Source organism: Giraffa tippelskirchi, chromosome 5, assembly GCF_054371585.1.
Source record: "Giraffa tippelskirchi isolate mGirTip1 chromosome 5, T2T-mGirTip1v1.2.pri, whole genome shotgun sequence".
In the NCBI taxonomy this organism is placed as follows: domain Eukaryota; kingdom Metazoa; phylum Chordata; class Mammalia; order Artiodactyla; family Giraffidae; genus Giraffa; species Giraffa tippelskirchi.
This window is the reverse complement of record NC_137279.1, coordinates 70,686,452-70,713,582: the sequence shown is the minus strand read 5'-3', so window position 1 is coordinate 70,713,582 and position 27,131 is coordinate 70,686,452. Positions and strand designations below refer to the sequence as shown.

The 27,131-nt window shown below is 41.7% G+C and overlaps 1 long non-coding RNA gene across 1 annotated transcript; it reads right to left on the bottom strand.

The window, feature by feature from the left end:
• Positions 1–1,228: 1,228 nt before the first annotated feature.
• LOC145506670 (uncharacterized) lies at positions 1,229–25,949 on the bottom strand. Its single transcript, XR_014054149.1, has 6 exons — positions 25,673–25,949; positions 12,174–12,301; positions 9,849–9,951; positions 6,926–8,688; positions 5,756–5,901; positions 1,229–4,361 (listed from the first exon to the last, which is right to left on the bottom strand). It is a non-coding gene; the product is annotated as an uncharacterized LOC145506670 (long non-coding RNA).
• Between the last annotated feature and the right edge of the window lie 1,182 nt (positions 25,950–27,131).

Here is a 27,131-nt window from a genome sequence, read left to right as displayed (position 1 = left end):
AAATGTCTGACACTTGTAGCCTATTTCCTCCTTTTGGAGACCCCTGGTCTTCCTGCCTGTTACCCTCTCAGAGAGACACCCCCAGTGGATAGCAGGGGACAGGCAGAAGACAGCAGCTACAACATTCTTTACTCTGGGGGGATAAGGAGTCTACAGGTTACCCTGGGAATGAACAGCAGATTGGCTCACTGGTTACCATGGAAACCAGAAGAGGGCCACATTCCTCTTAGCCCCTCAGGCTAAATACTCTCATGGGTCAGAGGTCTTTTCTTCGTTAATGTATCAGCAAACAGCCATCTTGAAATGGCCAGAAAACACAAAGGGAATAAACAAGAGAGGGGTGTGAACATCCTGTATATACTCAGTCACTTAGTTGTGTCCTACTTTTTGTGACCCCATGGACTATATCCCACCAGCCTCCTCTGTCCATGGTATTTTCCAGGCAAGAATATTGAAGTGGATTGTCATTTCCTCCTTCAAAGTATCTTCCCAACCCAGGGATTGAACCCATGTCTCCTGCATGGCACGCAAATTCTTTACCACTGAGCCACCTGGGAATCCCTACACCTTCCCTTGTACCAAAGTTCCTGTTCTGCCATAATCTGTCAGAAATGGCAGAACAAGTGGTGCTGATGTTAAGATTCATTCAGTCTTCCCTCGTGGCTCAGACAATAAAGAATTCACCTGCAATCGAGAAGACCTGGGTTAGAATCCTGAGTCAGGAAGATCCCCTGAAGAAGGAAATGACTAACCACTCCAGTATCCTTGCCTGGAGAATTCCATGACAGAGGGCCCCGGCAGGCTAGTCCATGGGCTCACAAATTGCTGAAATCAACTGCATGAGTTATCTGTACACATATATAAACATATATAGTGGTTTTTGTGTATTATAGTTGGTAGCCACTAGCGAGATGTGACTGCTATAATTTGCTTAAAAACATGCTATACATGTGTCAAAACACTTGTGATTTCAGATTGGTTAGTATGAAGGTGAGAGCTCTAATGGGCCTGTAGAAATGAGAGGTTTAGAACTGACTCTTTCAGCATCACTATCCTTAGGTTTGCAACTGAGATCAATGTCTTACTGAAGGGCTCTGACTTCACAGAGCACAGATTGCTGCCATCTGCTATCCACAGTGGGGTTGTTGCAGGAAGGGGGACCCCTTCCAGGGCCCAAAACTGGGCTATTGTCCAACACTCGGAAATGAATTGTCCAAGGAGACACACGTGCTGACAAAGCAAGAGATTTTATTGGGAAAGGGCACCCGAGTGGAGAGCAGTAGGGTAAGGGAACCCAGGAGAATAGCTCTGTCACATGGCTTGCAGTCTTTGGTGTTGTTTGGTTTTATAGTGATGGGATAAGTTTCCGGGTTGTCCTTAGCCAATCATTCTGACTCAGAGTCCTTCCTGGTGGTTCACGCCTTGCTCAGCCAAGATAGAAGCCAGAGAGGATTCTGGGAGGTGGTCAGACATGTGGTGTCTACTTTTGACCTTTCCTGAACTCTTCCAGTTGGTGGTGGCATATTAGTTCCATGTTCCTTAGCAGGACCTCCTGTGGTAAAACAACTCATGCAAATGGTTACTATGGTGCCTGGCCAGAGTGGGCGGTTTCAATCAGTGTGCTTCCCCTACCAACTCCCCCCTGAGAGACTTCTTACTCAAGATACTGCTTGGGAATTGGGGCGGAGGTCTCTTTCTTCTGTAACTTCTTCCTGCTGTGCATGGGCGTAGGCTTGCCTAGCAGAGCAGAAGTCTCTCTCTATCTGATCTAAGTCAAGGTATTTTTTGCCTGAAACCAGCATTCACCCTTGTAATAACAGCAATTTAGTTGGCTGGGTGGGGTCTGGGACCTGGCTCTGAGGCTGCTGCCAGCTGAGACCTGCCCTCTCAGCCAGGGCAGGGCACTGGCAGGAGGACCCAGACTGGGTGCTGGATGGATGCCCTCCTGAACCCCGGCAGGATAACCTGCCCGCCCAGGACCCCTCCTCCTGGCCTGGGCCTGGGCCTCCGAGGTAGAGGGTGGTGCCTTGGGACCTGACCCTTTCTTGTCAGAACTCAGAGTAGCATTTGGTTTACAGGAACATAACGACCTGACCATGACCTGACCTCAAGAACAAAGACTCTGACCCCAGAAGTAACCAGGCCACTGCCTCAGCTTCCCTAGAAAAGCGCTTTGCTGAAAGCTTTCTGAGAGCTCAGGTTTTTTTGTCTTTTGTCCTTGTGTGGCCCTGAAGTAAGGCTTTCTCTGCTCCAGGCTCCTGATGTATTGGTATTGTTTGGCTTCACTGTGTGTTAGGAACACAAACTTGTGATCAGTACCAAGATTTGATTTTCTAATCAAGAAGAGAACCTTTTTTTATTCTCAATGTGTTAGCTTCATCTCTCCTCAACCTGAAATGCTCACTGTCAACAATATGGGGGCAGGCCATTTTCTCTCATATAAGTTATTTTCTTAATCAGAGAGGAATGTGTGAGCCTGATTGTTTTTGAAATAAAATGTTTGCTCTGAAAAGCCAAACTTGACCATAGAAACACACTTTCTGGACAGTAGCTGTTGGACTCATCCTGTCCAGAGTCCAGTTCACTCTGAAAGATCTGTGATGTATTGTTGCCACAGTAATGTGGTAATATGATGCGTTCTGTACCAATGCCAGCTAGTGAGCTGAGAGGTTCACCTATAGTGTCAAGTGAGAAGGGCTCACCTTCAACCTTTGAAAATGGGTAACCTGAACTGCTGTGTTGGAGGTAGGTTCCCACTGATCCTCTGAGGGCTGTTCCTTCAAATGGGCTGGTTAACTTTTACTGATGAATTTTCCTCATCCTTTTTTTTTTCTTTTCCATCACTCTAATTTATCATGAGAAGTCAGTACAGTAAGGCATCATGAAAAGTCAGTACAGTAAGGTTTCGTCTTTTATTTTTAAAGCTTCAGGTGCTAATAAAGCCGCTGCCCCAATTACTCTTAGGCAGTGGGGCCACCCACATGAAATTACATCTAGTTCTCTGCTTAGATAAGCAATAGGTTGCTGGTGAGGCCCTCAGGGTTGTGTCAAAACGCTTTTCTTTCAGTGACAAACAAATTAAATTCTGACCCTGTGGGCAAGCTCACAGCCGGAGCTTACAGGAGAACAGTCTAAAGATCCTTAAAAGCCTTTTGAGTATCTGGAGACCAAACAGTTTGTCGGTTTGGGACTGCTGAGTTTCAGCTGTAAGTTTATATAAAGGCTGGGCAAGTCCCCCATAACCCGGAATTCAAATGAGACAGTAGCCTGTGATTCCTAAAGAGCCTCTCAGTTGTCTTAAAGTTATAGGTAGGGGATGATTTAGTATAGGTTTAATTCTCACAGGGCCTATGGCCCTAGTCCCTTCTGATATCATTAGGCCCAGATATCTAATAGACTGTTGACAAAGCTGAGCCTTTTCTCTTGATGCCTTGTAACCGCAGCCTGCCAGAAAGTTTAAGAAATCTTCTGAGGCTGGTGAACAAGCTTCCTCTGTCTCGGCACAGGGCAGAAAATCATCTACATATTGTAACACCACCACTTCGGAGCTATTAAAGTTTTGTAAATCCCGTGACAAACTCTGCCCAAATAAGTGAGGACTGTCACGAAATCCCTGGGGCAAAACTGTCCAGGTTAACTGAGAAGCTGGCTGCCTACAGTCTTCAAAGGCAAATAGAAACTGACTTTCCTCTGCCAAAGGCACTGAATAGAAGGCATCTTTCAAATCAGTTACTGAGAAATATTTGGCTCCTTCAGGAATTTCAGACAATAGAGTGTAAGGATTAGGCACCACGAGGTGTAAAGGAACTGCAGCCTCATTTATTATTAAACCTTGATCTAGTCTCCATTTACCATTGGATTTCTTTATACCCAAAATAGGAGTGTGGCATGGACTGTTACAGGGAATTAATAGTCTCTGCTCCTTTAAATTTTCAATGATGGGTTTTAACCCTTCTTTAACCTCAAGTTTCTGTGGATACTGCTTCTTATGTGGAAATAAGTGTGGGTCTTTGAGCTTGACAACTACAAGAATAACAGTTCGTGCTCGACCCACAGATTTTTCCATCAGCCCATACTCTAGGATACACATTTTTGTTCAGTTAAAGGGAGAGAAAGGGAGGGCTCCATATTCATGAAAACAGAGACACGGACCTTGCTCAGTATATCCCTCCCCAAAAGGGGTGAGGGAGACTCTGGCACGATCAGAAACTTGTGTGAAAATAGCACAGAGTCTCAGTTATAGCTTAAAGAACAAGTGAAATAATACCTTTTGGCTCGTCCAGACAGTCCCATTATGGAAGCGGATAGGGAAGAAAGTGGGCCAGGGGCTTCAGTAAGCACAGAGTAAGTTGCCCCAGTGTCTAAAAGGAAATCAACGGATTAGCCCCCCACAGTTATTAATACCCGGGGTTCCTCAGGTGTAATTAGGACGGGAGCTTGTGTGGGGACCCCTGGGCACCTTCAGTCCTGATTGTCTTGAGAGTCCGACCCCTGAAAGCTACGCCTCTGGGGGCAGTCTCTCTTCCAGTGTGGTCTTTTGCAGACTGGACATGGAGCCAGGGGCAGCTTAGATGCCTGAGGACAATCCTAATTGAGGTGCCCCTCCTTTCCACAGTAATAGCAAGCCCATCCCTTTTTCACCTGGGTCCCACTCTGGGCATTTTTCTCAGGCTGTTTCAGAACGGCTCTTACAGCCATTACGAGGGCTTCCGCCTGTTCCTTTGTCTTTTTCTGCCTTTCTTTCTATTCCTCATATTCCCTACCGTAATAGACTTTCTGAGCCAGTTGTAACACATTATATAAAGACTGATTTGGTCCATACGCCCGTTTTAATAGCTTACAGCAGATATCTGGAGCCGACTGAGTGAGAAATCTATCTTTTAAGATCACTTTTCCCTCTTCACTTTCGGGATCAACCTCAGTGAATCTGTGAAGGGCTTCTCTCAGTCTATTTAGGAATTTACCAGGAGCTTCCTTCTCCTCCTCTTCTATGTTTGCCAATTTGCCATAGTTTAAAGGCTTAGCACGCGCCTTCCTGCGTCCTTCAAGAATGCATCCGACAAAATGACTCTGATCCCATCTTCCTTTAGCTGTGTTGTAGTCCCAGTCTGGTTCTATAGTTGGGACCGCCTGATTCCCAGTGGGGAGGGCGGCTATCTCGTCTCTCCTCTTCCCTGCTGATTCATTACCAAGCCATTCATCTCCATAAGCCACCGCTTTTCCCAAAACTCAACTCTTCTGAGTCAGGAGTCAGTGTTGGTCCCAAGATAATACATCACATCATTCCAAGTAAGGTCATAAAGCAGAGTAACACCTTTAAAAGCTCTAATATATTTTTCTAGGTCCTCTAAATAGTCTCCCAGATCCTCCTTGATTCTTTGTATTTCTCAATAAGAAAAAGGCTTATTAACGCTCATAGACTGATTATTTCTCCCAGTGCGTGCTTCATGAAGAGGCAACAGCTTGTGTGGCTGTTTCGCAGTCTCTCCGGCTGCTCTGTGCATATGATCGCAGGGATAGTTTGGACAAATCTGCTTTTCTTTATCTCTTTGTCTCCTGTCCTCCATCTTATCTAGCAAAGTAGGAGAACAGGAGGGAGCTAAAGGAGTCACACCCAAATCTGTACCCTTAGGACACAAGTCTGCCATGTTTCACAGAGAGAAAAAGGGCAACACGTATGCTACTTCTACCCATTTCCCTTGTTTTCTACAGAACCGGTCTAACTGTAAAACAGTATTATACTTAAGAGACCCACCGTTTGCCGTCCTCCAGTGGGTACCGCGGCCATGCAGTATCACATAGTAAGGCCAGGTGTGTCTTCTTTAAGCCCTGGGGATCAAGTCTATCCCAGTTTTTCAGGATACAGATCAAAGGAGTGAGGCTGGAATTGTTTTGTCCCATCTGTAAGAGAGAAAAAAGCGACCAGCGCCATCTTCCTACCGGAGACGTCCCTCCCTGCTCTAGATGGGGGTGTAGACAGACTTTACACCAAACCTTTCCTTTCCTGGTCGGACTTAGTCTGTCCCTTACCGACGCAGGCACCGTACTCGTCCCTCCCGGTTCTACCACCGAGATGGGGGGCGGGGGGGGGGATGCACCAAGGGTAGACTTGATGGCATCCCTGACTGACATCCAGTTCTTCACCATTAAAACCTTGCTTGCCTCTGATGCCACCCGGGGTGCAATCAGAGTAAGCTTCTGGAATGCCTCCCAGGCTAAGACCCTGAGGGAAACATTTGTCACCTGAGTGCCTGTGCACGACCCTGAGTATATTCCTGACCACAATAAGACCGATATGAACGTTAAGACTGAGATGTTCCTTCCAAGCATCACCACAACAGTATAAGAGCCTCCTCTGGTCCACTAAGAGCCAGCGTTACCAAAGGAAAAAACCCCATTGCAGTTCCAACCTGAGTAACTAACCTCAGAGATGCTCTTGGAGCTAGAGCTCCATCTAACTTCCAAACTTTCGATTCCTAGCGAGGCTAGGCACTTCCTGATTATCAATCCAAGTTTGGGATTAAGTAACAGTACAAAGTAACAGCACAGATCACAAGTCCCTTGAAAGTCTATGATGCGGCAGATTAGGTTAGTATTTCTAATTTCCAAGGAGTTATGAAATGGTCAAAGAGACTGAGAAGTTTGACCAAGAAAGAAGCGCTCAGTCCACACGCTTTGCCCATTTCTGCTCAGTTCCCGAAGGAGACATTGGGTGCCTCTTGGCATTGGCAGGTTGGTATAACCGCCGACAGGTTTCTGCCATAAGCCGTATGAGGGCACTGTGGAACCACAGAGCAGGGCTCCTCACTTGCTTTGCACAGGGCGTTTCACTCATTCACACAAGCACACCGTAGAGTTTTAGTGAAGTACAGCAGAAAACGTGTTCACTAGGAGAACAAAGAACTAGAGCTCCAAGCATCCTTACCTTGTCCTAAAGAATCCTGGACGAGCCTCCAAATGAAAGGTTGTTGCTGGACCACGAATAGACGCCAGGATTCTTGGCCTCCGGAGAAGAATTCAATCCGGGGCCAGAGACGAGGCTTGATCGCTCAGAGCTTTTGTGCAATAGAGTTTATTAAAGTATAAAAGAGATAGAGAAAGCTTCTGACATAGACATCAGAGCGGGGGAGAAAGAGTACCCCCTTGCTAGTGTTAGCAATGCAGTTATATACTCTCCAATCAGTTATTACACTGAATCAAAAGAATGCCTGGAGGTGTAAAGACCTCACTAGACCTACTCCCATAATTTACATTTTAAGATAACAGGATTAGCCAGAAGGTTTTTTCCAGACACTGTCTTCGAGCTTGATACATGATTGTCATATAATCCTAAGGAATGTAGAGGGAAAGAGAAAAAAATAAGTTTGTCCTTTCTTCCTCCTTGAGAATTCCAGACCCCTCTCTCCTTGGGGACCCCTAGACTTCTTATCAACCTGCCTAGGAAATGGCTCTCTCACAAGGTCACGGGCAGAGATGCACGGAGACAGTGAGCACCTGGAGGAGGAACGGGTAGGCACAGCCTCATTCCTGGACACAGGTAGACATGTTGAGGGTGGCAACAGGATGTTGGAGGTCAGAGACCCACGTTTTCAATAAAGAGGTAAAACACCGAGGCCCTGGGAGGTCCCTGGAGACAAGGACACCAGGGGCCCAAGTCCGGGCTCCGAGGAGCACAGCGTCCCCTGGTCACATCCTGACTCTAAATCTCCCCTTTGCTCTCTCACAGTCACTCCACATGACTGCTGCCCGCCGACACCAGATAACTGTATGGCAGATAATGAAGAAGGAGAGAAGAAGAGCAAGAATATGGAAGATATTTATTTCTTCTTTCATATCTTTTAATTTTTTCCCCCCTTTTTCTGATCCATAGATTCCTCCTTGTAACCCTTTCCCATCTCCTCTTTCCATCTTTTTATGATTATCATTCTGGAGGACCAGGTCTTCACAGGCAATTGGGTTCCTGGGACCTTATATAAAATCTATGAAATCTCTCTGCAGCCCTCTTCCTCCACTTTCTTAGCATCGTCCTTGCTCCTGACCTCAGGTCTGCACCCTTGAACCGGGCTTTGTCACCACGAGTGGCCTGAGCAGGAGTTGAGGCTGGAGTCAGTAGGTCTAGACCCACACAGCTCAGCGGGCCCCATGAAGTTTGCACTGCCCTTGGCTACCCCATATGGTTGCTTTCCTGCCCTGGGAGGGCTTGGACCTGCCTGACTGATCTCTTCCTTCTAGATGTCAGAAAACTCTCTGTTCATCTTTTTGAGGAATGCTTTTGGGGATGTCATTGATGATGATGAAGACCTGGACGAGCAAGTGTGGACGACAGGCATGGCATGAAAAGGTGAGGCCGAAGAGGGCACATGTCCCTCTTTTTTTTCTGAGTAAATACACAGACCTGTAGATTCACAGTCATACTATGTGGTTTCAACACATGCCCACCTCTAAACACCCTCCTTCACACAATCCCACACCATCTAAATGATGCAGTTGCTTCTGGAGACACTAGAACTGGGCCAGCACTTTTTTCTGGGAGGTCAATCTCTTGGTCTCACCACCTGTAAGAACCCAAATTCAGGGCTCCTCCCCAAATTGAGGCAGCAAAGAGCTCCACCTTCACCAATTAGATTGTATCTGAGCAGAGGGATGTATATCCCTGAATATGAAGAAATCTCTGGCTGTTTCATAAACCTGTGATGAGAGAAAAGAAAACGGTGTGAGGGTGTCAGCATCTTTCATTCTCTGCACTAAGTCTTCTGTTCTCTGATTTTTCTTCTCAGAAAACTGAAAGTCCTTAATTCAATGGCCCCAAAAGAAAATAGAAAGGCTCCCCTGCTGAAAAGCGTGGCCTATTTCATGTAAGATCTCTCAGTTTCCATTTGACCAACAATTACAAAATTCTTTTTCAAAGAGGAAAAATTTCTGCTGAGGAAAGTAACTACTGTTATACAGTAGTAACTGACGCTTTCGTTTTAAAATGTCCTTTTGAATCAGGTCTGTGTTGATAATTGATATACCCTCAATATTTCAGCAACCAAGTAAACTGTATGCATCAGTGATAATGTACATTGTCAGACTAAAATAATTGTATTCGACTGAATAAAAAAGAAGGAAGTGAAGCAATAGTCTTATCCCAGATAAAGAGAGGTGACCATAACTTCAGGGTACTCAGTTCCTGTTCTTCATTCCAGCCCTGGGGAAGTTCCTCCACCAGGTCCACCTGGGGAATTAGTGAGACACAGAGTAGCTGTCAGGACACTGGTGAGGCTGCTCACCAATCCCTCAGTGTTTTCTTTTTGTTTGATGGAGACACAGGGTGGAGTGTATGCATGTGGGAGGTTAGTAACTATGTACTGAGCTGCCATTGAATCATTCTCTTTGCTGGATGAAGGAGAGCAAAGGAGAGGAGCAGGAAAGAAATGAGGTACAGCTTCTGCATATTAACTAATGATAACCTAATGGATGGGGAAAAAGAAACACTAAAATGCATGCCAGCTTTAAGACCTATGACCCTCCTGTCTGTTGAGCTGTAATTCCCTTTTCGTGCAATGTCCATTGATGGGGAGACCTCATGGTTCTCCTGCTTCGGTTCTTTCCATGTGTTCTCTGGAAGAGTGTGTACAAAACTATCACCAGGCAATTGTACATTTTTCTAATTTAGGAAGATATTTAAGGCAGCTATCTGACAGAAGAACCAAAAAATATAAATTAAGGAATCAAACAAAACTATAAAATACATTTATATCTCTGTAAAGTGATGGAAATGAAAAAAACAAATGAGGCAAAAAAGTCAGTAAAAGTTAACCAGCCCATCTGAAGAAACAGCCTACAGAGGATCAGTAGGAACCTACCTCCAGACCAATAGTTCAGGTTGCCCATTTTCACTCTCAAGGTTGAAGGTGAGCTCTTCTCACTTGACACCATATGTGAACTTCTCAGCTCACAAAGCGACACCTGGTGTAGAATGTGCATTATCACATTACAGTGGAGACGATTCATCACAGAACTTTTCAGAGTGAACTGGACTCTGCACAGGATGAGCCCAACAGCTACTGTCCAGAAAGTGTGTTTCTATGGACAAACTGGGCTTTTCAAAGTAAATATTTTATTTCCAAACTGAATCCCAGGTTCACAGATTCCTCTCTGATTAAGAAAATAATGTATATGAGAGAAAAAGTCCTGCCCCCCAAATATAGTTGTTTGTGAACATCTCACGTTGAAGAGGAACAAGGCTAACACGTTGAGAATAAAATGAATTCTATTCCTGTACATATTTCATTGTCAATCATTTCTAAGATTTCTAAGTAACCAGATATTTCTAGATCAAATAATTTAAAATATGTTCCAGTTGAAATAAAAAGCAACATTAATTGAAATTCAATTGAAAAATGTCATAGTCTTATTGTAAAATGCATATACTTATCAAATTATGTAAATCCTTCTCTTCTTCTCTACATGTATTACTTCCTTTTCTCTGTATGCATCTAAATGTACAGACTTACTTATCTCTCAGTCTCTGCCAATTCATTTAACAATTTATCTGTTATTGTGTGTAAAGCATGGCTATTCACTGAACAAGTAACAAGAAACAATTCACTGTGTTTTCACCTGTAGGTTAGGTGAAAGTGTAGTTATTGTTTTTCTACATGAAGAATATTAGACAACCCAAAACTCTAGGATTAAATGTGTGTTCTGGGTCATAATTCAACACCTAACCACTCCCCATTCTCATGGTCATGAACAGTGGCTATAGGATGATAAGTGACCAGCCCCCTAAAACACAGAAGTGAGAACTTTAAGAGAAGGATGAAAAAGTGAAAGTGAAGTCACTCAGTCATGTCCAACTCTTTGCGACCACATGGGCTATAGCCTACCAGGCTCCTCCGTCCATGGGATTTTCCGGGCAAGAATACTGGAGTGGGTTGCCATTTCCTTCTCCAAAAGTTGCCACATTTAAAGCAAATTAGGTGCCCTTACAAAGTATGGAATCCTGTATTGTGTGTGTATACCTCTGTGTTCAACAGCATCTGATTCTTTGAAACCCCATGGACTCTAGCCTGCCAGGTTCCTCTGTCCATAGGATTCTCCAGGCAAGAATACTGGAGTGGGGTAGCCATTCCCTTCTCCAGGGGGTCTTCCCAACCCAGGGATCGAACCTGTATCTCTTGCACTGAAGGTAGATTCTTTATTGTGTGAGCCAGCAGGGAAGCCCGTCATTGCTGACTCACCTCACCTCCAAATATCTGAACTAACAGATTAAGTGGGTCCTTGATGAAGTAAAACAATAATTAAGATGGTGTCAAATGTTTTCTAAGGATTACCCAACTGAGATATGAGGGTAGAAAATAACAGGTAATATTGTTATTTTAAATGAAGAATTTTAGTGCTTGTCAGCCTGATGGAAAATGTGTGTGTGTGTGTGTGTGTATATAAATAAGGAAATTGAGGAATAAAATTATAAAAAAGAATTAGGGAATCTTTCTTTTTTAATAAGATTTTTTTTTAAGTGTATTGAATTTGTTACAATATTGCTTAGTTGTTTTTTATGTTTTCGAATTTTTGGCTCCCAGGCACGTAGGATAGTAGTTCCTGACCAGATATTGAACCCACATCCCACTCCCCCTACTTTGGAAGGGGAAACACTAGCCACTAGACTGCCAGGCAAATCCTTAGGGACTGTACTTTCAAATATATTGGAGGAATATAATTCAAAAAGGAGTAAAGGACAGCAGTTCAGACACCCAGTTTTGGAAGGAAATCAGAATGAAGCAGAAGACTTCCCTTCCAGCTACCACTTGAGAACTCATAGTGAACGAAGAGCAAATGAGTAAATGTAGGTAAAGCTCTTAGAAACATGCATGTCAGAGTGTCAGCACTATCTGATAGTTCCATTAATAAATCTGGAAAAAATAACATTACTTCCAGAGATAGCATCTAGAAGGCTACAGAATAGGGAAGGAAGGGAACAGATTTTAATGTATGTTCTGTTGTAACCTGTGAATTTTTCACAAGTGTGTTTTTCTCGTTGCTTTTAATATAAAATATTTTTATAAACTAACCCCCATGTCATGGCATGTGACACCCACTTTGGTCCCAAGGTGCGGAATTCAGACAGGGCACAGTAGGGATGGCTCTTTCTGCTCTAGGATGTTGGGGTCTCAGGAGAGGAGACTCACCAGTTGGGGTTGACACTAACACCAGGAGCCAGACTCCTCTGGAGGTGACGTCACTGCCACATCTGCAGCTGAAGCTGGGTTTGCTGGCGGAGTTTCAGAAAGCCACCCCAAGAGGCCTGGGCTTCCTCCTAGAAGGCAGGATCGCAGAGCTCATTCTTGGTGGTGGAGGGCTCCAACAGGAGACTGACCTGAGTGGCTCATGGCCTTTTCAGGCTTAACTGTGGACATTACACAGTGTTATTTCCAGGACATCTGTCAGTGGTAAGTAAACCCTCATCACTCTGTATCAACTCTTGTTAAAGGAAAGGGCCTAGATACACATCTAAGTGGGAGAAATATAAAAGAAAGTGCATAGGTGTTAAGATTTATACCTGTACATATCAGTTTAAAAATACTCAATAGCAACACATGAAAAGTTGCTCAGCGTCATTAATCATCAGGGAAATGCAGATTAAAGAAAACAAACAATGAGGTATACAAATAACAAATGTTGGTGAGGATACTGAGAAAAGTGAACCCTCCAACACTGTTGGTGGCTATGTAGATTACAACAGACACTACAGAAAAAAAAAATGAAAATAGAGCTACCATATGATCTAGCAGTTCTATTCCTGAGTATATATTTGAAGAAAACCAAAACCACTATTTCAAAAAAGTACATGAAGCCCACTGTCCAAAGCAGTATTATTTACAGTTGCCAAGATATGAAAGTAACCTAAGTATCCATCAGTCAATGAATGGATAAAGAAGATGGTATATGTATGTGTGTGTGTGTGTGTGTGTGTGTGTGTGTATTTATATTCACATACAATAGAATACTACTCATCCATAAAAATTAAAATATGCCATTTGCAGCAACATGGGTAAATTTGGACGGTATTATGCTCAGTGAAATAAATCAGAGAAAGACAGATACTGAATGATATGCCTTATATGTGGACTATCAGTAACACAGCAAACTAGTGAATGTAACAAAAAAGAAGCAGACTCACAGATAGAGAGACCAAACTAGTGGTTACCAGTGGTTAGCATTTCTTTCTCCAGGGCACCTTCCCCACCTAGGACTTGAATCATCATCTCTGCATTGGCAGGCGGATTCTTTACTGCAGAAGGAAAGCCCAGGGAAGCCCAGGGAAGCCCACAGATATGTATGGAGATATATATATGTAAAACTGTATCACTTTGCTGTATACCTGAAATAAACACAACATTGCAAATCAACTATACTTCAATAAAAGTTAAATATTAATTCAAAAAATCAACACATTTTTAAATGGCCTACAGGTAATTTGACTCCAAGCAAAGTAAGCAATAATTTAAGTATCAGCATTTATAGATCTCCATTACATAAGACTCTTCAAGTAACCCCTGTTCCCTACCCACTGTTTGCTCCTATGTGTATCTCTAGTCTCAGGCCTCATTCTGAAGTCAAACACTACACATGCACAGCTTTCATTGTGGACTCTGGGAAAAGGAAAATCCCAGTTTTATTGTTTAATAGCCACCTGCATGTTCTGAACTTAATATTATCATCCTACACTTTTCTGTTGGAGTCTTAATTCTGTATCTGCACAGAGAAAAAGCCATGAGAGAACCCAATGAGAAGACAGTCATCTCAAAGCCAAGGATGGACTGCTCAGGAGAAACCAACTCGATCTCAACTCCCAGCCTCTAGAACAGGAAAGAACAGCATTCTGTCTTTTAAACAACCGGGTCTGTGGTATTTTGTGATGGCAGCCCTAGTAAACTAAGACAAGACCTTAAAACATCTCTGAATCTAAATTACTTTAGCTGTTTATATAGCTTATAATGACAACAGATTGTGTTGGCTAACAAGTGAAATAATCTAGAGACCATGATGTACATCCCTATAAATCTTATTTTCTCTTGGGATGTTTTTCCTGTGACTTCCAATTCCAATTAACTACTCACTGAACTCATTCTCAGGGCTTCCCTGGTGACTCAGAGGTAAAGAAACTACCTGCCAATTCAGGAGATGTGGGTTTGATCCCTGGGTTGGGAAGATCCCCTCAAGAAGGAAAAGGCAACCCACCCCAGTATTCTTGCCTGGGAGATCCCACGGACAGAGAGGCCTGGTGGGCTACAGTCCATGGGGTCGCGAAGAGTCGGACACGAATTAGCAACTAAACAACAACAAATTCAATCCCGTCAGTGGTTCATGTTATCAATATAAGGGCAAAGAAAATGAGAAGAGAAAAAAGTTAATAGTCCAAGGCATCTAGAGAAAGTTTGTTTGCATAAAATTTACAAAATATTATTCAAATAATATCTTGTTTTATTTTTACTTTCTTCTCATTCTGGTAATACTATTCTTTATCAATACGTCTGTTAGAATATTATTGTTTTTCTTTAAATGAGAAATTTTGAAATGAATAACACCCCTAGAAATTCTTACAGTATTACAATGTAACTAAATATAAAATGAAAATGACTTCATCTTGTTGTATAAGCAATTAATGCATTTTTGGTTTCCTATTTAAATGCCAATTTGTCGGGGGTCCCAACTCTTCTGCCTGGAATTTGTGAGTCATATTCAAGTGTGCCATCAACTCAAGAGAAGGGATCTTTCTCTGCCGCAGTCTGCCTCACTTCATAGTCCCATAGACTCCTTACAGCTTTTTTCTTGACAAAAAGCTGATAATCAGGATTAATCCCTCACTTTCTTTCACATCCCATTTCACAACCTTCAGAATGTGACGACTCACCCCACCTCCACCTCCACCAATTCTGAATCACACCTCCACCAATTCTGAATCACACCTCCCCTTCCATTAGCTCTTTTCAGTCCTTGAACCACAAACCCTGCCAAAGACCAGACCACACACCTCAACTCTCCTCCAGCAAGGGAGCTTTGCCTCACAGGGCAATGCCACACGTGCTCTTTTTCTCCATCAATTTCCCCAAAGCAGGCTGATCAAACCGCTTGATCCCCATTATCTCTAATTAAAGGTAGGGAGAAGAAAGGAACTGATATTATCTACATCTGGCAATTCAAGGCTAGCTCCCTTTTTAATTGTGTGTGTGCCTGTAGGGTCCACCTCTTTGCGGTCCCATGGAGTGTAGCCCACAAGGCTCCTCTGTCCATGGATTTCTCCAGGCAAGAATACTGGGGTGGGCTGCTATTTCCTTCTCCAGGGGATCTTCCCAGCCCAGGGACTGAACTTGAGTCTCTTGCCTCTTCTACATTGAAAGGCAGATTCTTTACCTCTGTCCCATCTGGGAAACCCATCTTTACATACATGAAATTATTACACTCATTTCATAGACAATGAAACCAATGATCATCTGAAATATTTGTATAGCTCTGGGAATAAGTGTCAATTTAGCTAACTAGTAGTGACACTGGGATTCAAACCCAGATAAACCTGGGGCCAATTTCCACACCCTATCTACACCATGCTGCCTTGAAGGCATTCTTTAGCACTTCTCAATGGCCTCCCTGGGATCCTAGAAAGACTGTTTTGGCAGGTAGTAAGAGGATGTGTTTAGCAAGCAGAAAAAAACAGAATCTGAAGACCATATCTTCACATGTAAACTAGAAATAAAATTTCTAACACGGAGAGTTATTTAATTAAATCAAAAGTGAAGGTGAAAGTTGCTCCGTCATGTCAGACTCTTTGCAACCCCTTGGACTATACAGACCATGGAATTCTCTAGGCCAGAATAGTGGACTGAGTAGCCTTTCCCTTCTCCAGGGGATGTTCCCAACCCAGGGATTGAACCCAGGTCTCCCGCATTGCTGGTGGATTCTTTACCAACTGAGCTATCAGAGAAGTCCAAGAATCAGACAAAGAATTTAGCACTGTTAGTAGGAAAGAATAAGAACACACAGAGATATACACTTTGCTACTTTTCTTACACTCTTTCTGATTAAACAGATCTAAACACACACATACACACACACACATACACACAGTAAGTTAGGTCAGGCCACGCGTGCTCTTCTTGACTCCTCCAAACTCACCACCTAACACCTCACTTTATGTCCTCCCTTGACTTCCTCGCTGTTCCTGGCAGGCACAGTCCACAGAGGGGGCCTTTGCTTTAGGCATCTTCTCTGCCTGCTGAGTTCATCCTCAAGGCTTGGCTTATTCACTTACTTTCTTCTGAGGCTTGCTCAAGGTAACTTTATTAGATAAGCCACCCTTCATTATTCTATTAACACATCTCACCACAGGCACTCTTACTCCAATGTCGGTTTGTCTCCCTAGCTTTTATCACAATCTAACAAGTAATCTATCATACAATGCGATATGTTTACTTTTTTCCTCTGTAAATATCCGTCTTCTCAAAATAATCCTTGTACCGTGAGATAAAGGGGCTTTTATGTTTTGTTTGCTCTTCTAGATCCCAAACGACTAGTGCCTAATGCCTGTTAGCTGCTAAATAAATACTCGCTGTTGTTGTTGTTCAGTCGCCCAGTCATGTCCAGCTCTTTGTGACCCCATGGACTGCAGCACCCCAGGCTCCCCTGTCCCTCACTATCTCCCAGAGTTTGCCCAAGTTGCCCATGTCCACTGCATCGGTGATGCAGTTCAGCCGTCTCATCCTCTGGTGCCCTCTTTTCCTGCTGCCCTCGATCTTTCCCAGCATCAGGGACTTTTCCAATGAGTTTTCTGTTTGCATCAGATGACCAAAATATTGGAGCTTGAGCTTTAGCTTCAGTATCAGTCCTTTCAGTGAAAATTCAGGGTTGATCTCCCTTAAGATTCACTGGTTTGATCTCCTTGCTGTCCAAGGGACTTTCAGGAGTCTTCTCCAGCACCACAGTTCGAAGGTATCAATTCTTTGGCATTCTTCCTTCTTTACAGTCCAGCTCTCACAACTGTACATGACCACTGGGAAAACCATTAGTATTTATTGAATAAATTTAATGAAAGAGTTGAATATTTATATCTGTCATTGTGCAAATAAAGATTTAAAAACTAAGATTAATACATCTCTGGCCATTTCGTTGGCCAATTGTATCTTCTTCTGTCAGTCATATTAAGAGCATTTAATATGTCTTAGCTGATTAATCATTTGCAATAGAGCTCAAAGTTGCAATTGTTTAATTCCACAGGTTGCTTTGGAGAGCAATAAAACAGAAAATTGATACTGTTTGATCTTTTTCACAGTTGTTCCTTTATGGAAGCTTACCTTTTGTAATGAAAATGTAATACGAAACCACTTTGACATTTTCCTTGATGTGCACAAAAACATATGTACACAATAGATCAGAATAGAATGAAAAATAAACTTAAAAATGTCATTGTGGAATATAATGAAGTGCTCTGAATATTTACAATTGTAAGAAAATGTCCAAGAATAGTGTACCTGGAAAGTATTTCTAAATTGTACACAATTTATTAAAAAATTTAATAAACTACCATTTGCTATCTTTTAAAAAAAAGAAAATATCCAAAAGGTTGTTGGTAATTTTTCTTAATCTCTCTGTTTTCAATATTGTTTGAAAACTAGGGTTTTAAAATTTAACAGAAATATAGGTCAATGGAACAAAATAATAAGCCCAGAGATAAATCCACGCACATATGGAAACTTTATCTTTGACAAAGCAGGCAAGACTATACAATGGAGAAAAGACAATCTCTTTAACAAACGGTGCTGGGAAAACTGGTCAACCACTTGTAAAAGAATGAAACTAGAGCACGTTCTAACACCATAGGATTGAAGATCTAAACAAAAGACCAGAAACTATAAAACTCCTAGAGGAAAACATAAGCAAAACACTCTCTGACATAAATCATAGCAGGATCCCCTATGACCCACCTCCCAGAGTAATGGAAATAAAAGCAAAAATAAACAAATGGGACCTAATTAAACTTAAAAGCTTTTGCACAATGAAGGAAACTATAAGCAAAATGAAAAGACAGCCTTCAGAATGGGAGAAAATAATAGTAAACAAAGCAACTGACCAAGAATTAATCTCAAAAATATACAAGCAACTCCTGCAGCTCAATTCCAGAAAATTAAATGACCCAATCAAAAAGTGGGCCAAAGAACTAAACAGACATTTCTCCAAAGAAGACATACAGATGACTAACAAACGCATGAAAGCATGCTCAACATCACTTATTATCAGAGAAATGCAAATCAAAACCACAATGAGGTACCGTCTCATGCCTGTCAGAGTGGCTGCTATCCAAAAATCTACAAACAATAAATGCTGGAGAGGGTGTGGAGAAAAGGGAACCCTTTACACTGTTGGTGGGAATGCAAACTAGTATAGCCACTATGGAGAACAGTGTGGAGATTCCTTAAAAAACTGGGAATAGAACTGCCATATGACCCAGTAATCCCACTGCTGGGCATACACACTGAGGAAACCAGAACTGAAAGAGACACGTGTACCCCAGTGTTCATCGAGGCACTGTTTATAATAGCCAAGACATGGAAGCAACCTAGATGTCCATCAGCAGACGAATGGACAAGGGAGCTGTGGTACATGTACACAAAGGAATATTACTCAGCCATTAAAAAGAATACATATGAATCATTTCTAATGAGGTGGATGAAACTGGAGCCTATTATACAGAGTGAAGTAAGCCAGAAAGAAAAACTCCAATACAGTATACTAATGCATATATATATAATTTAGAAAGATGGTAATGATAACCCTATATGCAAGACAGCAAAAGAGACACAGATGTATAGAACAGTCATTTGGAACAGTCTTTTTGCCTTTTGGAGAAGGCAAGAGTGGGATGATCTGAGAGAATAGCATTGAAACATGTATATCATCATATGTGAAACAGATCGCCAGTCCAGGTTTGATGCAAGAGACAGAGTGTTGCACTGGGATGACCCAGAAGGATGGGATGGGGAGGGAGGTGGGAGGGAGGTTCAGGATGGGGAACGCATGTAAACCCATGGCTGATTCATGCCAATGTATGACAAAACCACTACTACTACTACTAAGTCACCTCAGTCGTGTCCGACTCTGTGTGACCCCATAGATGGCAGCCCAGCAGGCTCCGCCATCCCTGGGATTCTCCAGGCAAGAACAATGGAGTTGGTTGCCATTTCCTTCTCCAATGCATGAAAGTGAAAAAGTGAAAGTGAAGTCGTTTAGTCGTGTCCGACTCTTAGCGACCCCATGGACTGCAGCCTATACTAGGCTCCTCCATCCATGGGGTTTTCCAGGCAAGAGCACTGGAGTGGGGTGCCATTGAATACTGTAAAGTAATTAGCCTCCAATTAAAATAAATAAATTAAAAAAATAAATAAACTGGAAAGTATAGCATAAAAAATAAAATTTGATATGATAAATATAATATCATTTAAGGATGGCTTTGACTTACAAACAACAAAAGTATGTTTCACTCTATTTTATATATTAGTTCAATATTAAAAAAAGAATCACTGGCCCTTTGGCTCTGATCAATCAGATAAAAAATTCTGACATATTTTTTTAGTCTATCTACTTTTTGTATAGTTGTATGATAAGGCAAGTTTCAGGGAAATATTTACCTTAAAGATATTAGTGTTGTTGAAATTAATTTTTTTCTTAGAAATGTGCTTTGCACTGCCAAGATAAGAGCACAGAGTAGTACAGGGAATTATTATTTGATTATTTCTTTCTTTTGTTTTTTCCAGTAGTATTCCTCAGCATAGTTGGAAATTCCCCAGATTTATAAAATATCAATATTAAAAATATAATAAATAATTATTCTATAAAATCTAATTGCATAGGAATTGAAAAATATCCTCTGTTCATTAAAACTCCTTAGGAATGGAGAGTTTATAAGGGATTATCTCTTGAATGCGGGAGAAAAATTAGGCCCCACATTCAACAACCAAAAATAACATTATTGAAGACAAATAGCATTACTCAGTGTCATGATAAGGCTGAAAGTTCACAGGACAAATTCTATGAAAAAGTTAAGACATTTATGATATATATATATATATATTATAAAACTATATATGTAGTAAATATATATATATAGTAAAAAAATCCAATCAGCTCTAAAATTTGGTGGTGTCAATGAAAATTTTGATGTAATAGAAAAACTCTTAAATATGAGGTCCGTAAGAAGCACAATTTAGTTCTGAGTTTTACCAATGTTTCGGAAGGGAGGTGGAGTTGTTTTATTTTCTTTTTTTGCCACATCTGTGGCTTGCAGGATCTTAGTTTCCTGACCAAGGACTGAATCCTGGGCCTGGGCAGTGAAAGTTCAGAGTCCTAACCATTGGACCACTGAGGAAGTCCTATAACTTCTTAACAATGCTAATATGAAACTGGCCAAATTTAGGACATATAACTACTGACAGTTCTGCCAAAATGGTCAAAGTGGTTAGATGGTTAATTTAAACTGAGGTAGCAACATTTTTCAAGGCCATGAAACATAAGTCAGTTCCTTGCATAAGTGACTTACAGTTACTCTCCATTAGAAAATTAAAACAGAAGACTTACTGTTTGTAATAGTTAATTCTCTGAACTTTGTGCCTTCGTAGGGTCAGGCCACAGGCTATTCAGTTGTGGTAGATGAATCAGAGGACCAATAACAATCCGCTTATATATTGAAATTAAGATGCTTAGCTATGGCATCTTCTAGAGAGAACTGAAATTTTAGGAATTCAGTTTATTAAATTGTTAACAATAAATATAGGATCAAAATCTTGAACTTGCAATTTCATTTATTATACTGAACTCAGTTTCATCAAGTCAAAGCCATGACCGAACAAAATTACAAAATAGTGGTGGTTAAAATGTAACACCAATACAGTATACTAACACATATATATATGGAATTTAGGAATTTAGTAAATCGGTAAAGATAACCCTGTATGCGAGACAGCAAAGAGACACAGATATACAGAACAGTATTATGGACTCTATGGGAGAGGGCGAGGGCGGGATAATATGGGAGAATAGCACTGAAGCATGTAAATTATCATATGTGAAACGAATTGCCAGTCCAGGTTAGATGCATGACACAGGGTGCTCGGGGCTGGTGCACCAGGATGACCCGGAGGGATGTGATAGGGAGGGAGGTGGGAGGGGGCTTCTGGAAGGGGAACACATGTACACCCATGGTGGATTCATGTCAATGTATGGCAAAACAAATACAATATTGTAAAGTTAAAAAAAAATACAATCTAAGTGTCAAAATAAAAAAAAAAAAAAAAAGAAAACCAAATGTATCCTTCTCCCTTTCACTAAAGAAAGAAAGAAAGAAAGAGAGGAAGGAAGGAAGACTTCTTTAGGCTGCCCTTCTCAATATTGAAGGTTTGTGAAAAGACCTACAACAGTGAAGTTACTGAATTACAATTTAAATAGTGTAGTGATAGCTGAATATGGTAATGCTGCAGCAATGGAGGAATGTTATCATTATGTGAAAGTTTTCCTAAAAATTAATTTAAAATTAAAATGATTACCATAATTCCATCAATATTTGGAATTATTTACATTCTAAATGGCTTCCTCTTGACAAAAAATGATGTTATTTTATACAATTAAATAATAAAAGAGTTTACTTCAGCCCAGATACTCATGGCTATTTATATGTTCCAAAATAATCTAAGCCTAATAACTCTAACAACTCTGTGAGGTATATCTTATCCTAGAGGCTACTGAAAAAAGTGAAAGTCACTCATTCCTGTCCAACTCTTTGTGACCCCATGGACTAAAACCTCTGGACACTGGACTCACCAAAGAAGAATACTGGAGTGGGTTGCCATTCCCTCCTACAGGGGATCTTCCAGATCCAGGGTACAAACCCAGGTCTCCTGCACTGCAGGTGGATTCTTTAGCATCTGAGCTCTTTACTGTGGAAACCCATAAGGTTACTGAAGCACATGTTAAGTAGCTAACCTATGTCACCCAAGGGCAAAAGGTAGAGTTGGAATTTGAATCTAAGAAACCTGGTTCTAGGATTAAAGTTTTCAGGTACTGCACTATAGCTACACCACTAAATAAATAAATACAAAAATAAGGTATAAAGTAAAGTAAGACAGAATGAAAAATTCATTTCTTTTAACAGGTATACCACTATGCAATTATCGGAGTGGCTAAACTCCAATAAACAGAAAAATCCAAATATTGGTGACGATACAAAGCAACAGGAACTCAATCCATTAACTGCTGTTGGAATATAAAATGGTACAAGCAATTTGTGGGCTTCTTGTGAAGCTAAATATAGGCTACTTACCATGTAATACAGCAATCTCACTTCTAGTTAATTATCCAAATGCATTGAAAACATGAAAGCCTCCACACAGATGTTCAGAACAGCTTTATTCATAATTGTCAAAAATTGGAAGTAATCAAGTTGTCCTTCAATAAGTGAATAAACTTTGATGCATTCATACAATAGATTATTATTTGGCAAGTAAAAGAAATGGGTTACTGAGCCTTGAAAGAAGTGGAGAAGTTTTAAAGAGCTATTACTAAGTGAAAGAAGTCATTCTCAAAATCCTGAATAAAAAGGGATGCTTTCACTTATATGACACTCTGGAAAAGGCAAAGTTCTACAGGTGTTGAAAAGATCAGGGATGGCCAGAAGTTTGGTGGAAGAGTTTGGTGGAAGGGGAGGAGAAAGAGGGATGAATAAGTGGAGCCCAGGGGTCTTTAGGGTCGTAAAACTATCTATACAATATTACAGTGGTGGACACATGGCATGATGCGTTTGTCAAAACCCATAGAACTGTACAACAGGAAGAGTGATGCCTAACATAAATTATGGTGCTTACTTAATAATCATGTGACAACACTGGTCCATCAGGTGTAAAAATTATAATAAAAAATACAGAAATGTAATAAATAAAAGTGCTTTTTGTGGTGTTAGAAATAATCTCTAATAACATGAATTATTTTGTGCACAGAAATTCAATAAAAGAAGCAATACTTATTACAAGGGATTGGCTCACCCATTTCTGGTGGCTGATTACAGAAGAGAACGTTAGCAAAGCATACAGTCAGGAGCTAAAAATCATGACTGGAAACTATATGAACTGAAGCCTGGAATCTCTGGACACAGAAAGGGTCTATCCTTTTTTAACAGGATTTCACAGGTGGCTCAATGGTAAGGAAGCCTCCTGCTAATGCAGGAGACCTGGGTTTGATCCCTGAGTCAGGAAGATCCCCTGGAAAAGGAAATAGCAATCTGCTCCAGGATTCTTGCCTGGGAAATCCCATGAACAGAGGAGCCTGGTGGGCTTCCATCCATGGGGTCACAAAAGACTCGGACGCAGCTTAGCGACTGAGTGCGCGCACACCCTCTTTTAAAGGCCTTTTGATTAATTAAGTTTGGCCCACCCAAGATGATATATCTTTTAATAAAACTGACTGCTGAGGACTGTTCATTAAATCAATTTCATTGCAGCTTCAAAATTCCTACACCAGTGCAAAGATGAGTGTGTAACTAAGTCATTAGGAGGTGTGTGTGTGTGTGTGCACTATTTCAAAGCCTCCTTGAAGTTGTCCAGGACTGCAGCTCTTGTAGCCTACCCAATGTAGAAACACACTAGAAAGGGAATTCTGGAGGATTTAGTTCAGAAGCAAAGCTGTGTGGGAAACCATGACGGTGGATATAGCAGTCATGGTAGTCTGGTGGGAAACACTGTGGACAAGGAAAGCAAATTCATTTTCTGAGTAAGTGTATTTTCCATTAAAAGCAAGATGTTACCCAATTCTATAAAGAAAGGCATATATGGTAGTCAATCTGCCACCACGTAGTTGGCTGATCATCTCAGAGAGCTCAGCATCAGTCTCCATTGTTGGTATATGGACATTCAACAGTGTCTACAGCCAGGGCAGCCCTGGGGTTGGAATTCAGCATTGCTAAGCTTATGCTGATCCCGTCCTTGTCACCAGGGCTGCTTTGTTCATGAGTCACTGAGCAAATAGAGGTAGCTGAGCAGGATGCTGACAGACAATCATAGTAGAGGCCGTTTTAGTCACTTGATTGCTAATGTCCCTTTTTTTTTATTTGTTTGTCTTGTTTTGTTTTTACTAACTCACATGGAACACAATTATCTTCCTATCCTGTTTCTAAAGAATCTATCTACATACCATCTTCAAGACTCTTTTTTCATGGATCTTACAATTGTGCCCTGATCATTCCACCAAACCATTGGCCACATTTCATGAATTGGTATCGAGCTGGTCATTTGGCATCTCTCCTTATAGGCAAAAACAAACAGGCAATTACGCTGACTGAAACTCTGCCTTTTACTGAAAAACAAGTCCCTATGCCCAACTTACAGGGAGGCTAAACAAGAACAGAAGGTCAGGGGGTGGAGCCCAGAAAGATGTACTGAGGGCCCTGCAAGCAGAGGAATGGCTCATGCCTTAAAAACCCCAAACTCCCTGAAAGCTCTCAGTGAAGCCCTTTCCTAGAAAGGTGAGGCAGGGGCGTGGTGAGTTATAAACAACTTGGTGTCAGAGCCCTTGTTCTGGGAGTCAGGTCATGGTCAGGTAACTGTTCCCCTAAATATCTCATGAGTGTTAGTCTCTGTTCTGACAAGAAAGGGCAGGGCCTGAGGCACAACTTAGCCTCCAGGGTCCAGTCCTGGCTGAGTCAGAGCTCAGCTGGCAGCGCCCTTAGGTCTGGGTCCTCAGATCCTGCCCAGCCCTTATCGCTGAGGGAGCCGGGTGCCCAACCCAACTGGTCCTCAGGCTACTCAGGCCGGCCATGTGGTGGGAATGTGGGAGCAGGTCCTGCAGATGGCATCCCAGGCAGACAGTGCTGCCAGGAGGTGGCAGAGGCGGGGAGAGGGTCACTGCCTCCTCAAGGCCTGGGCCCGGCCAGTAGGGCCCACAGTGAGGGCTCTGGAGATCAGCAGGACACAGCCCCCTACATGTCCCCTGAACCCTCAGATCACCCACTGGTCTGAGGCTGGATGAACTGGAGCCCCCTGGGGAGAAGGCCAAGATTGACTCTTACCTCACAATCCCTGCTCCACTGACTTTGTCAGAATGCCCCCACTAACGGTCACTACGCCCCCACTAATGGTCACTCATTGACAGTTGCTTCCTTGGGGGAGGAGCCCATTGCAAATGGCTGAACAGGACTTGTTGCCTGGTGACAGGGTACAGAGTAATAGCTAATAGGTATGGCTGTGCTGAGGTCTGCACTTGGCTGTGCTCTGTTACAAGTCTCCTGGGCAAGTCTCCATTCAGCCCTGTCCTTTAGGGGTACCCCCAGATAGAAACTAGATGGCCACAGCTGTCAGCTTTGGGTGGTCTCTTTATATCCCACAGTGTCTTTATTGGGCTCAAGAATGTGGTATATGAGTAGGAGCCATGGGGATGTGAGCTACTTCCTTCACACAAGCTACTTTTCCCTCAGCCCTGCTCAGGCTCTGTCTCCTTCACCCCCACTTCCAGTGGATAATGGAGCACTGTCACACGTGCCTGACTTTGTGCCTTGGTAGGTCAGAATATCTTGCCTCATGATGAACAGGAATAGAAAAATTAATAATATTAATAATGATAAGATGCAAATTGATTCAAACATCCTATTTCTACTCACATGTACAAGCAATATTCATTAAGAGTCGAGAATATTCAACACCGAGCTGAAGCTTAATGTCTACAGGCAGCAGTCAGACAGGAAGACTGCAGCAGACTGGAAGCCCAGGGGCACCAGCTGAAACTGCTCTGCCACTTAAGTCACATGGGTCAGCAGATCTAACGGTGCTCAAAGCATTCCTGGCAGATAGAGAGGTTGTTCAGTGCCACTGCCATCACCTAGTCGGTGGACATGAGTTTGAGCAAGCTCCGGGAGGGAGTGATGGTCAGGGAAGCCTGGCAAGCTGCAGTTGATGGGGTCACAAAGAGTCAGACACGACTGAGCAACTGAAGTGAACTGAACTGAAGTATACCATCAGTTGTTTGGAATAACTACTTTGTTTTATTTTATGTGATATATAATTGTAATGAAGAAAGTAGTAAAAATGCTATGTGAGATATAAAATAAATTTTAAAAGATATGAACTCTGAAATTCTGCTGCTTGAGTATGAATCCTTAGTTTACCATTTACTTGGTCTGTTAGTCATCCTTCTCCTATCTTGTCTTCCTAATCTGAGACATAACAACATCTATTTCATAAAACTGTAGTGAAGAATAAATTATGTGTGTGTTTCAACTAGTTGCTACATCTAACAAGTGTAAATGTAATTATTATTATTCCTGTACACAAGGGAAAATATAAAAAAGAAACTACAGAATTAGATTTCAATACAGAAATTAGGTGAGCAAGTAATTTTGTGAGTATAATTAAATGTACTTTTATAGTAAAAGATAAAATAACTGATAAGGTATAATAAATATCACTTCTGTTAATCAGAATATGAACCAAAACTTTCTGATATAAGACCAAAATGTGACCAAGAACAGAACATCACTTGTGTTTCTCTACAGAGCTAGCTAAAGTGTACTTTTCGATAAGATTCCTGTGTCTATACGGACCTTACAAAAGGTCAGGACTCACACCAGTCCAGATGAAAGAAAGAGACACCGAGAGTCCTGTCTGAGAAATGATGCAAACCACATTAATTCTCTGAAAAGGAGTAAGGCACGTATCCAAGAGCAGAAGATTTTAAAACAAGAAATCTCATTTTTATAGAAAGATCCATAAAAAATGGATAACACTCATTCACACTTAGAAAACCAATTTTGTGGATCTAAATTAATATAGTTAATCTTCCACCTTCAAGTCGAAATTTTGTTTACATTCCATCTTCTGATATGTATAAAAAGTACTGACTAAAACCTTTATTTCAGAACATCTATATAATGTAGAAAATAACCATTTTATGGGATATTTTTAAACTTTTGTTTTTTGAAGTCACATAGCCTAACCAAAATAAAACAAGCTCTTATTTAGTGCTTGGTAAGGCAAATCTGCATTGCTGTCACACCTAATTTCCCTAACAAAGTTAAAAGTTGTTATTCAGGAGACTTCATGGCTGACATTAGTTTAGGATAA